The sequence below is a fragment of the Ips typographus genome, linkage group LG15 (assembly GCF_016097725.1).
Source record: "Ips typographus isolate SLU linkage group LG15, UJ_Ityp_2.0, whole genome shotgun sequence".
Taxonomy (NCBI): Eukaryota; Metazoa; Arthropoda; class Insecta; order Coleoptera; family Curculionidae; genus Ips; species Ips typographus.
Window position 1 is genome coordinate 101,660 of NC_138436.1, and position 12,130 is coordinate 113,789.

Consider the following 12,130-nt stretch of genomic DNA (forward strand, 5'->3'; position numbering starts at 1 on the left):
GGGTGTCTTCGCCAAAGTAGGTCTGCATTAACCACATATTCAGTTAATAGTTTCTCCTGAGCATTATTAAGATTAGATTGCCCTTCAAGATTTAAAACAGCTTCTTTGGTGTCTTGAATCACCTGAGATTTTCTCTGTTCTTTGGCCACCTGATCGTGTAACTCGTCCAAAGTAATCAAGCAAAAATCAGCTACTTCGTAGTGGTACTTCTCGTTATCATCGTCAATAGGATTTTTTTCATTTTCCACATCGTGTACATCAGGTGGAACCAGTCTTTCGTCATCAGGTTGAGCCGTATAGTCTGCCTCGTCTGGCAGCCTACTCAACAAATCCGGAAGTTGGTTTTCTTTCCCCTTTATGTGCTGTAGAGTGAAACTAAACTCTTGTAAGAGGAGTGCCCATTGGGTTAGCTTTGCTCGGCTAACTTTAAATTTCTGTAGCCAGGTAAGGCATGTCGAGTCCGTTCTTACCAAAAACGGACGGTCTTCTAGATATGCACGATAATGTTGTATTGCCCAAACAAGAGCAAGACACTCTTGTTCGTTTACGTGCCATTTTCTTTCGCTAGGTTTAAATTTTGCACTAGCAAAAGAAATTATCCGGCGTTGTCCTTTCTGTGGTTCTTGGTAAAGGACGGCGGCCATTCCTTCCTGTGATGCATCCGTCTGCAAGATGAAAGTTGCATTAAAATCTGGTCGATGAAGGGGCCGACTTTCCGCAACAGCCAGCTTAATGTCACAAAAGGCTTTTTCAGCGTCGGCATTCCACTTCAATGGTCCAGGCGGTCCTTTTAAGAGCTCGGTCAAAGCCGCGGTCATCTCACTATATGCTCTCGCAGCCACCCACACGTGCCTAAAAATGATTGAAGCTGTTTTCGATTTTTTGGCTTATCAAAAACAGCAACTTGCTTCAAGTGCTTATTTTGTGGCTTAACTTGGTCACCATCAATCTCGAATCCTAGGTAGTCTAGTTTATGAGTAGCAATCTGGCACTTTTCGGCACTGATTCGAAGACCATGATTCAGAAGTCTATCAAACACTATTCTTAAGTCCACTTCATGTTGTTCTAGCGTATTACTAAAGACAATTATGTCGTCTAAATAAACATAAACGCATTTATGTAGTAAGCCTACCAGCACTTCACCAGCCATAAGCCGCTGGAAGGTAGCAGGAGCGTTTTTTAACCCGAACGGCATGACCGTGAACTGATATGAGGTACCGTCGGGTGTAGTAAAAGCTGATTTCTCTTTATCCTGTTCGGCTAATGGAATCTGCCAGTAGCCGGCTCGCAGATCAAGCACAGTAAACACTTTGGCGTCTGACAATCCTTTCAGGCAGTCGGGGATTCGTGGCAGGCCAGCAGACTCGTCAATCGTCAGTTCATTGAGGCCCCGATAGTCTACGCAGAAACGTGGTTTCTTTCCTTGTCTCATAACCAGGACAGGGGGGGGAGCTGAAAGGAGAAGTGGAGGGCTCTATAACTCCGGCCCTTAACATCTCGTCTATCTGATCATTCAGCAGTTTCATTTTCAGTGGAGACATTGGGTAAGCTCTCTTATGGACAGTACTGTCTGTTTTTAGTATAATCCGGTGCTTTACTGTCGACGTGGTCGCCTGCTTCAGACCTGTCTGGAACAGTTCGCTGTACCTCGATAATTAGGTTCTTAATCCGGGAGTCTGTGCCTGTGGTCAGCTCAGGAAGTTTGACACCTATTAGCGGTACCGGGTTCATGTTTGCCCAATACGCTGTTAGTCGTTGTTGTATCCCCAGACTAACGCTGCCTCGAGAAAAGTCAATGGTAGCGTGTTGGCTTCGCAGAAAGGGCATTCCTAAAATCATCGGGTGACGAAGGCTCTTCACAACGTAGAAAGTGGCCTGAAAATGTACTCCCTTGATTTTGAAGTTTATTTTCGTTTTTCCAACTGGCCGCAATTTTTTGTTCCGCTGATGCTAAGTGTAAGCTGATATCGACTGATTCTAGATCTGATTTTTCCACTAATTGAGACTGGATTAGATTCAGATCAGCTCCTGAATCCACCAGCGCTTCCAATAATCCTTCCCGGATCTGTACTAGTAACGTAGGTCTTCGTGGGTGATATTCAGCACTGCAAACGTACATAGTGTTAATTTGTTGGACCAAAAAAAAAAAATAAAAAAATTGCTGAAATTGAAATTTGCTTCACCATAAAATCACATATTTTGGGACACACCTTGATTTGATCCTAAACTACTCTCTTACTTGACAAGTTACGTCAAAATGTCATAGAAAACAAAAGATAGAACAGATTTCATGCTTTCCAAAAATATCCCCACATGAGTTGATTGGTCATACCGTTTGACCGCTAGAGGGCGTCAAAGTTCTTTCACCATAAAATCACATATTTTGGGACACACCTTGCTTTGATCCTAAACTACTCTCTTACTTGACAAGTTACGTCAAAATGTCATAGAAAACAAAAGATAGAGCAGACTTCAAGCTTTCCAAAAATATCCCCACATGAGTTGATTGATAACACCGTTTGGCCGCTAGAGGGCGTCAAATTTCCTTTACCATAATATCACATATTATATTGTAAATATTTTTTAGTCAGATTTCATGTAAATCTTAATCCGGCCGAGTTTCTGGCAAAGAAATCGTTAAAATGTTTAATTTTAGGTCTGACTCTGTTAGTTTTTGAGATATCAAAAAACCGACTGCACCAGCGTCTTTTCCGGGAAATTCTAACATAAAATGACACCGAAACGTCAACTGTAACTTGACAAATAAAAAAGTTGTATTTTTTGACAGTTCCAGGCCGCCATTTTGAATTTTCTGTCAAAATATTGACTTGCACCTCATTTTAAAGGAAATTTCACGTAGTTTCAAGAAATGACCGACAAAATGGCGTTTCAGGCCGCCATTTTTAATTTTCTGTCAAAATATTGACTTGAACCTCATTTTAAAGGAAATTTCACGTAGTTTCAAGAAGGGACAGACAAAATGGCGTTCCAGGCCGCCATTTTGAATTTTCTGTCAAAATATTGACTTGCACCTCATTTTAAATGAAATTTAACGTAGTTTCAAGAAGGGACAGACAAAATGGCTTTTGAGGCCGCCATTTTGAATTTTTTGTCAAAATATTGAGTTTGCATTCTGAAGGAAATTTAACACAAAATCACATATTTTGGGACACACCTTGCTTTGATCCTAAACTACTATCTTACTTGACAAGTTACGTCAAAATGTCATAGAAAACAAAAGATAGAACAGATTTCATGCTTTCCAAAAATATCCCCACATGAGATGATTGGTCATACCGTTTGGCCGCTAGAGGGCGTCAAAGTTGCTTCACCATAAAATCACTGATTTTTAGACACCCGCTTCTTTCACCCTAATTTACTCTCTTACTTGACAAGATACGTTAAAATGTCATAGAAAACAAAAGATAGAGCAGATTTCAAGCTTTCCAAAAATATCCCCGCATGAGTTGATTGATAACACAGTTTGGCCGCTAGAGGGCGTCAAAGTTGCTTCACCATAAAATCACTAATTTTTAGACACCCGCTGCTTTCACCCTAATTTACTCTCTTACTTGACAAGATACGTTAAAATGTCATAGAAAACAAAAGATAGAGCAGATTTCAAACTTTCCAAAAATATCCCCACATGAGTTGATTGGTCATACCGTTTGGCCGCTAGAGGGCGTCAAAGTTGCTTCACCATAAAATCACTAATTTTTAGACACCCGCTTCTTTCACCCTAATTTACTCTCTTACTTGACAAGATACGTCAAAATGTTATAGAAAACAAAAGATAGAGCAGATTTCAAGCTTTCCAAAAATATCCCCGCATGAGTTGATTGATAACACCGTTTGGCCGCTAGAGGGCGTCAAAGTTGCTTCACCATAAAATCACTAATTTTTAGACACCCGCTTCTTTCACCCTAATTTACTCTCTTACTTGACAAGATACGTTAAAATGTCATAGAAAACAAAAGATAGAGCAGATTTCAAGCTTTCCAAAAATATCCCCCCATGAGTTGATTGGTCATACCGTTTGGCCGATCTCGAACTGAGTGACAGCTACTGTCAGTTTGACAGCTGTAATGGATTCCCCGTCCCCAAATTAGTCGAAAATGAGTACCATCAACCCTAGTGAAATCGGACTGGTTTTGACGTTATTAGCTGTCAAAGTGACAGAATAACAATAACGAGTCTCAAGCGTTATTAACCGGAACCAAATAAGTGAAGTGGTTTATTTGGCCAAAATTGCACAAAATTCCGTTTGGACTCGTTTTAGACTAAATCGAGGGTGGTTAATCCAACCAGTTTGGTTAATTTTGGACAAAATTGGTTTAAAAACTAAAAAATGAGCAAAATCATAAAAATTTATCAAAATCACGAAAATTGGGTTGAAAACTAAAAAATAGCAAAATTATGAAAATTGATCAAAATCATGAAAATTATGAAATTTTGCTTATTTTTTAGTTTTTATACCAATTTTCATGGTTTTGAACCAATTTTCATGATTCATTTCCATTCATTTTCATTTTTCATTTTTTTTTTTTTTTTAATTTTTCCATCCTGTGCATTGGAGCAAATTAAAAATTTGCCAAAAATGCCCTTTTTGTCGAAATAGCATATTTTTTGACACACGTCGCTTTCACCCTAATTTACTCTCTTACTTGACAAGTTACGTCAAAATCTCATAGAAAACAAAAGATAGAGCAGACTTTAAGCTTTCTAAAAATATCCCCGCATGAGTTGATTGGTCATATCGTTTGACCGCTAGAGGGCGTCAAATTTCCTTTACCATAATATCACATATTATATTGTAAATATTTTTTAGTCAGATTTCATGTAAATCTTAATCCGGTCGAGTTTCTGGCAAAGAAATGGTTAAAATGTTTAATTTTAGGTCTGACTCTGTTAGTTTTTGAGATATCAAGAAACCGACTGCACCAGCGTCTTTTCCGGGAAATTCTAACATAAAATGACACCGAGACGTCAAATATAACTTGACAAATAAAAAAGTTGTATTTTTTGACAGTTCCAGGCCGCCATTTTTAATTTTCTGTCAAAATATTGACTTGTACCTCATTTTAAAGGAAATTTCACGTAGTTTCAAGAAATTACTGACAAAATGGCTTTCGAGACCGCCATTTTGAATTTTCTGTCAAAATATTGACTTGCACCTCATTTTAAAGGAAATTTCACGTAGTTTCAGGAAATGACTGACAAAATGGCATTCCAGACCGCCATTTTGAATTTTCTGTCAAAATATTGAGTTTGCATTCTGAAGGAAATTTATCACAAAATCACATATTTTTTGAACCTCTATGTTCACCCGGTATAACAGTAGGAAATTGCGTCCACGTGCTATTTTAGCACGTTTTCTAGTACCAAAGCAAATACAGACATTATATTATCATATTAAGGTCCTTTGGTGTAAATATGTCCTTTGCATTGGAACCCTTCTGAAGTAAAATAAAAAAATTGCACTTTTTGTAAAAATAGCATATTTTTTGACACACGTCGCTTTGATCTTAAATTACTCTCTTACTTGACAAGTTACGTCAAAATGTCATAGAAAACAAAGGATAGAGCAGACTTTAAGCTTTCCAATCATATCCCCATACGAGTTGATCGGTCACACCGTCTGGACACTAGAGGGCGTCAAATTTCCTTCACCATAAAATCACATATTTTGTGACACCCACTGCTTTAATCCTAAATTACTCGATTATTTGACAAGTTACGTCAAAATGTCATAGAAAACAAAAGATAGAGCAGATTTCAAGCTTTCTAAAAATATCCCCACATGAGTTGATCGATAACACCGTTTGGCCGCTAGAGGGCGTCAAATTTCCTTTACCATAAAATCACATATTATATTGTAAATATTTTTTAGTCAGATTTCATGTAAATCTTAATCCGGCCGAGTTTCTGGCAAAGAAATGGTTAAAGTGTTTAATTTTAGGGCTGACTCTGTTAGTTTTTGAGATATCAAAAAACCGACTGCACCAGCGTCTTTTCCGGGAAATTCTAACATAAAATGACACCGAGACGTCAACTGTAACTTGACAAATAAAAAAGTTGAATTTTTTGACAGTTCCAGACCGCCATTTTGAATTTTCTGTCAAAATATTGACTTGCACCTCATTTTAAAGAAGTTTTCACGTAGTTTCAGGAAATGACAGACAAAATGGCGTTCCAGGCCGCCATTTTGAATTTTCTGTCAAAATATTGAGTTTGCATTCTGAAGGAAATTTATCACAAAATCACATATTTTGGGACACACCTTGATTTGATCCTAAACTACTCTCTTACTTGACAAGTTACGTGAAAATGTCATAGAAAACAAAAGATAGAGCAGACTTCAAGCTTTCTAAAAATGTCCCCCCTTTAGATTTAACTCTGTTAGTTTTTGAGATATCAAAAAACCGACTGCACCAGCGTCTTTTCCGGAAAATTCTAACATAAAATGACACCGAGACGTCAACTGTAACTTGACAAATAAAAAAGTTGTATTTTTTGACAGTTCCAGGGCGCCATTTTGAATTTTCTGTCAAAAACCGAGTTGCACCTCATTTTAAAGGAAATTTCACGTAGTTTCACGAAATGTCAAAAACAAAATGGCGTTGCTGGCCGTCATTTTGAATTTTCTGTCAAAATATTGACTTGCACCTCATTTCAAAGAAAATTTCTGGTAGTTTTAAGAAAAAACATCTCAAAGTTTCTGTCAAAAAAAAAAAATGTTGTCTGACAAGCCCGGAAAATCTAATACAAATTCTACTTAATTTTTTCTACCGAATTATTTTTCTACCAAAAATCCACGCCGCAAATTACGCAACAATAAACGAATCAACCGTCAATCAAGTTGCCATGGCAAACGGTCCCAGACAAAAGACGGCGGTACCGCGACGTGGGTATTCCCCTCCTACCTCTTCCATCCCACCCAGACAGGTGAACCCAGGTTACCAGCGGTTTGGGTATCAGTCTCCAAACGGTACCCGAGCACGTCGCCCCAAAAATCGGTAGAAAAAAAAATCGCAATAGTGAGTGAGAGTGTGATTTTTGAGTGAAAATTTAGTAGATTTTTGGATGGTTCTAGTGGATTTTTCCGGTAAGTTTTTCTACCGATTTCCGTGTTTTTATACCGAAACCGACTTAGTGTGATCGCCTTATGGTGATGGTTTTACGTAATTTTAGTTGGAATTCGCCAAAACTGTAATCTACCGAAAAATCGGTAGATTCGTTTTTTTCCTCACTTTTACCGATTCAGTTCCTTGTAACGGTATGAAAAGTAAAAGTAAGGTCATACATGATTGTATTATATGCATTCCGACCTCGATCGGTAGATTATGCGGCTGTCAAGGTTCGATTCCCCGTCCCTCTAGTTCGATTCTATTGCTGGCACAACCCCCAGTCACTTTAACCCCCTGTAACTCGGTTTCTGGTCGAGTTACTGTTAAAGTGTATAGAAGTAAAATTGTAGGAAATTTAATTCTCTACAGGATTCGTAGAAAGCGTTTTTGTCCTACGGGGTCTACCAAGGAAGATATTTGCCAAAAACTGTTCTTAAAACAGCAAAGTGCTTCGAGATAGCTCCATTCAAACCCCCCCGCCCCCTTTATTTGTAAAGATACCAAAAAAATGTAAAGAAGGAAAGTTGTAGAGAATCTTATTCTCTACAAGATTGCTCCTAAGCATTTTTGTCATATAAGGTCGTCCAAGGAAGATATTTGCCAAATTTGCCAACACTAACACAAAAAAAAAAATATCTTGATTACGGCCCTGATTTCTAATTAATTTAACTGAAAATGTTTGTGGGTGTAAATCAGGCTTAAGTGAGCATACACTAGAAATTTTACGGTCATAGCGTGTACGCAGGTCCAGAGTAGTAAATTTTGGAAATATTATCACTTTTGTCAAGATTTTCTGCACAAAAAGACTAAAAACTGAAATTTTTGAAAAAGAAAAAAAAAATTGTTTGCCATATAAAATCAAAGAAAAAAATCGGAAAAATCGTTTATAAGCTAATTTGGACCAGCCCAACATAATGCCCTAATCAGAAAATTTTTATCTCCTCTCGTTCACGAGATACCATTTCTAGCAACGGTTGCCTTGGGCTGTACAGCCATATACAATCAATGGAAAAATTTGTAAAAATCGTTTTTAAGCTAATTTGGACCTACCCAACATAACGCCGGAATCACAAATTTTTTTATCTCCTCCCGTTCCCGAGATGTCGTTTATAGCAACAGTTGCCTTGGGCTGTACAGCCATATACAATCAATGGAAAAATTTGGAAAAATCGTTTTTAAGCTAATTTGGATCTGCCCAACATAATGTCGTAATCAGAAAATTTTTATCTCCTCCCGTTCCCGAGATATCGTTCTTAGCAACGGTTGCTTTGGGCTGTACCGCCATATACAATCAATGGAAAAATTTGGAAAAATTATTTTTAAGCTAATTTGGACCTACCCAACATAACGCCGGAATCAGAAATTTTTTATCTCCTCCCGTTCCCGAGATATCGTTTTTAGCAACGCTTGCTTTGGGCTGTACAGCGATAAACATTGAATGGAAAAATTTAGAAAAATCATTTTTATGCTAATTTGGACCTGCCAAACATAATGCCACAATCAGAACATTGTTATCTCCTCCCGTTCCCGAGATGTCGTTTATAGCAACAGTTGCCTTGGGCTGTACAGCCATATACAATCATTGGAAAAATTTGGAAAAATCGTTTTTAAGCTAATTTGGATCTGCCCAACATAATGTCGTAATCAGAAAATTTTTATCTCCTCCCGTTCCCGAGATATCGTTCTTAGCAACGGTTGCTTTGGGCTGTACCGCCATATACAATCAATGGAAAAATTTGGAAAAATTGTTTTTAAGCTAATTTGGACCTACCCAACATAACGCCGGAATCAGAAATTTTTTATCCTCCCATTCCCGAGATATCGTTCTTAGCAACGGTTGTTTTGGGCTGTACAGTCCTAAACATTCAATAGAAAAATTTAGAAAAATCGTTTTTATGCTAATTTGGACCTGCCAAACATAATGCCGTAATCAGAATTTTTTTTATCTCCTCCCGTTCCCGAGATATCGTTTTTAGCAACGGTTGCTTTGGGCTGTACAGCCATAAATATTCAATAGAAAAATTGAGAAAAATCATTTTTATGCTAATTTGGACCTGCCAAACGTAATGCCGTAATCAGAAAATATGTATCTCCTCCCGTTCCCGAGATATCGTTTCTAGCAACGGTTGCCTTGGGCTGTACCGCCATATACAATCAATGGAAAAATTTGGAAAAATTGTTTTTAAGCTAATTTGGACCTACCCAACATAACGCCGGAATCAGAAATTTTTTATCCTCCCATTCCCGAGATATCGTTCTTAGCAACGGTTGTTTTGGGCTGTACAGTCCTAAACATTCAATAGAAAAATTTAGAAAAATCGTTTTTATGCTAATTTGGACCTGCCAAACATAATGCCGTAATCAGAATTTTTTTTATCTCCTCCCGTTCCCGAGATATCGTTCTTAGCAACGGTTGCTTTGGGCTGTACCGCCATATACAATCAATGGAAAAATTTGGAAAAATTGTTTTTAAGCTAATTTGGACCTACCCAACATAACGCCGGAATCAGAAATTTTTTATCCTCCCATTCCCGAGATATCGTTCTTAGCAACGGTTGTTTTGGGCTGTACAGTCCTAAACATTCAATAGAAAAATTTAGAAAAATCGTTTTTATGCTAATTTGGACCTGCCAAACATAATGCCGTAATCAGAATTTTTTTTATCTCCTCCCGTTCCCGAGATATCGTTTTTAGCAACGGTTGCTTTGGGCTGTACAGCCATAAATATTCAATAGAAAAATTGAGAAAAATCATTTTTATGCTAATTTGGACCTGCCAAACGTAATGCCGTAATCAGAAAATATGTATCTCCTCCCGTTCCCGAGATATCGTTACTAGCAACGGTTGCCTTGGGCTGTACCGCCATATACAATCAATGGAAAATTTTGGAAAAATCATTTTTAAGCTAAATTGGATCTGCCCAACATAATGTCGTAATTAGAAATTTTTTATCCCCTCCCGTTCCCGAGATATCGTTTTTAGTAGCGGTTGCTTTGGGCTGTACAGCCATATACAATCAATGGAAAAATTTAGAAAAGTCGTTTTTATGCTAATTTGGACCTGCCAAACATAATGCCGCAATCAGAACATTGTTATCTCCTCCCGTTCCCGAGATATCGTTTCTAGCAACGGTTGCCTTGGGCTGTACAGCCATATACAATCAATGGAAATTTTCTGAAAAATCATTTTTAAGCTAATTTGGACTTGCCCAACATAATGTCGTAATCAGAACATTTTTATCTTCTTCCGTTCTCGAGATATCGTTCTTAGCAACGGTTGCTTTGGGCTGTACAGCCATATACAATCAATGGAAAAATTTAGAAAAATCGTTTTTAAGCTAATTAAGACCTGCCCAACAAGGTGCCACAAACACAAAAATTCTACCGCATACCATTTTGGAAAAACCGTCCGTAGCAACGGTTGCTGTGGGCTGTACAGGCATAAACAACAAATAAAAAAAAAACGAAAAAATCATTTTTTGACAAATTCGAACCTGCTCTGCGCGATGCCGCAAACAGAAGTATATTACCTCTAACCGTTTCGGAGATATCGTTCCTAGCAACGGTTGCTAAGGACAGATGTTTTACTAATTTTAGCGACACGAGTCGCCACTGACCCAACAAACGTAAAAAAGTATTCAAACGGTCTGGTTTAAGCCTTTCCCAACCCATAAAGCCGACCGACAGGCGAGATCAAGCAAGCCTTGTCTGGGCCGTTATTCTTTTGTTTTTCTTGTTTTTTTTTTCTTTGCGTTATTGTTGCGTAAGTTGCACGTAAAACAGATTTTTACTAAATTAAACTTGGAATGTCCGAATAAATGCGTTTTCTCCGTAACCAAATAAGATGCGACTTTCACTATACCGGTTGAACCCTCGGGCTAAATTAACCGGTCGTTTTAACTACGTTATCTCGTAAACGGTTAAAGGTAGAATTTTTCTGTTAGCTGCATCGCGTTCAGCAGGTCCGAATTAGTCAAAAAACAATTTTTTCCAATTTTTCCATTGATTGTATATGGCTGTACAGCCCAAGGCAACCGTTGCTAGAAACGATATCTCGCGAACGGGAAGAGGTACAAATTTTCTGATTACGGCATTATGTTGGGCAGGTCCAAATTAGCATAAAAATGATTTTTCTAAATTTTTCCATTCAATGTTTATAGCTGTACAGCCCAAAGCAACCGTTACTAAAAACTATATCTCGGGAACAGGAGGAGATAAAAATTGTCTGATTACGACATTATGTTGGGCAGATCTAATTTAGCTTAAAAATGATTTTTCAGAAATTTACCATTGATTGTATATGGCGGTACAGCCCAAGGCAACCGTTGCTAGAAACGATATCTCGGCAACGGGAGGAGATAACAATTTTCTGATTACGTCATTGTGTTGGGCAGGTCTGAATTAGCTTAAAAACGATTTTTCCAAATTTTTCCATTGATTGTATATGGCTGTACAGCCCAAGGCAAGCGTTGCTGGAAACGGTATCTCGTGAACGGGAAGAGATACAAATTTTCTGATTACGTCATTGTGTTGGGCAGGTCTGAATTAGCTTAAAAACGATTTTTCCAAATTTTTCCATTGATTGTATATGGCTGTACAGCCCAAGGCAACCGTTGCCAGAAAAGGTATCTCGCGAACGGGAGGAGATACAAATTTTCTGATTACGGCATTATGTTGAGCGGGTCCAAATTAGCATAAAAACAATTTTTTCCAATTTTTCCATGGATTGTATATGGCTGTACAGCCCCAGGCGACTGTTGCTAGAAATGGTATCTCGCGAACGGGAGGGGATAAAAATTTCTGATTACGTCATTGTGTTGGGCAGGTCCAAATTAGCTTAAAAACGATTTTTCCAAATTTTTCCATTGATTGTATATGGCTGTACAGCCCAAGGCAACCGTTGCTAGAAACGGTATCTCGCGAACGGGAGGAGATAAAAATTTTCTGCTTGCGGCATCGTATTCAGCAGGTCCGAATTAGCCAAAAAAAACCGTTTGATTTCCA

The 12,130-nt window shown here is 38.1% G+C and overlaps 1 protein-coding gene across 12 annotated transcripts in view; it reads left to right on the forward strand.

The window, feature by feature from the left end:
* Positions 1-6,965: 6,965 nt before the first annotated feature.
* The window catches only part of LOC145738090 (uncharacterized), a 50,325-nt gene continuing 45,160 nt past the window's right edge, over positions 6,966-12,130 (forward strand). For 11 of the 12 annotated variants that reach the window (XM_081992944.1, XM_081992946.1, XM_081992951.1 and 8 more), the window contains exon 1: positions 6,966-7,105. The gene's annotated coding sequence lies outside the window, so the exon portion shown is untranslated. The remainder of the gene's footprint in view (positions 7,106-12,130) is intronic. The other variant, XM_081992945.1, reaches the window with a different exon arrangement.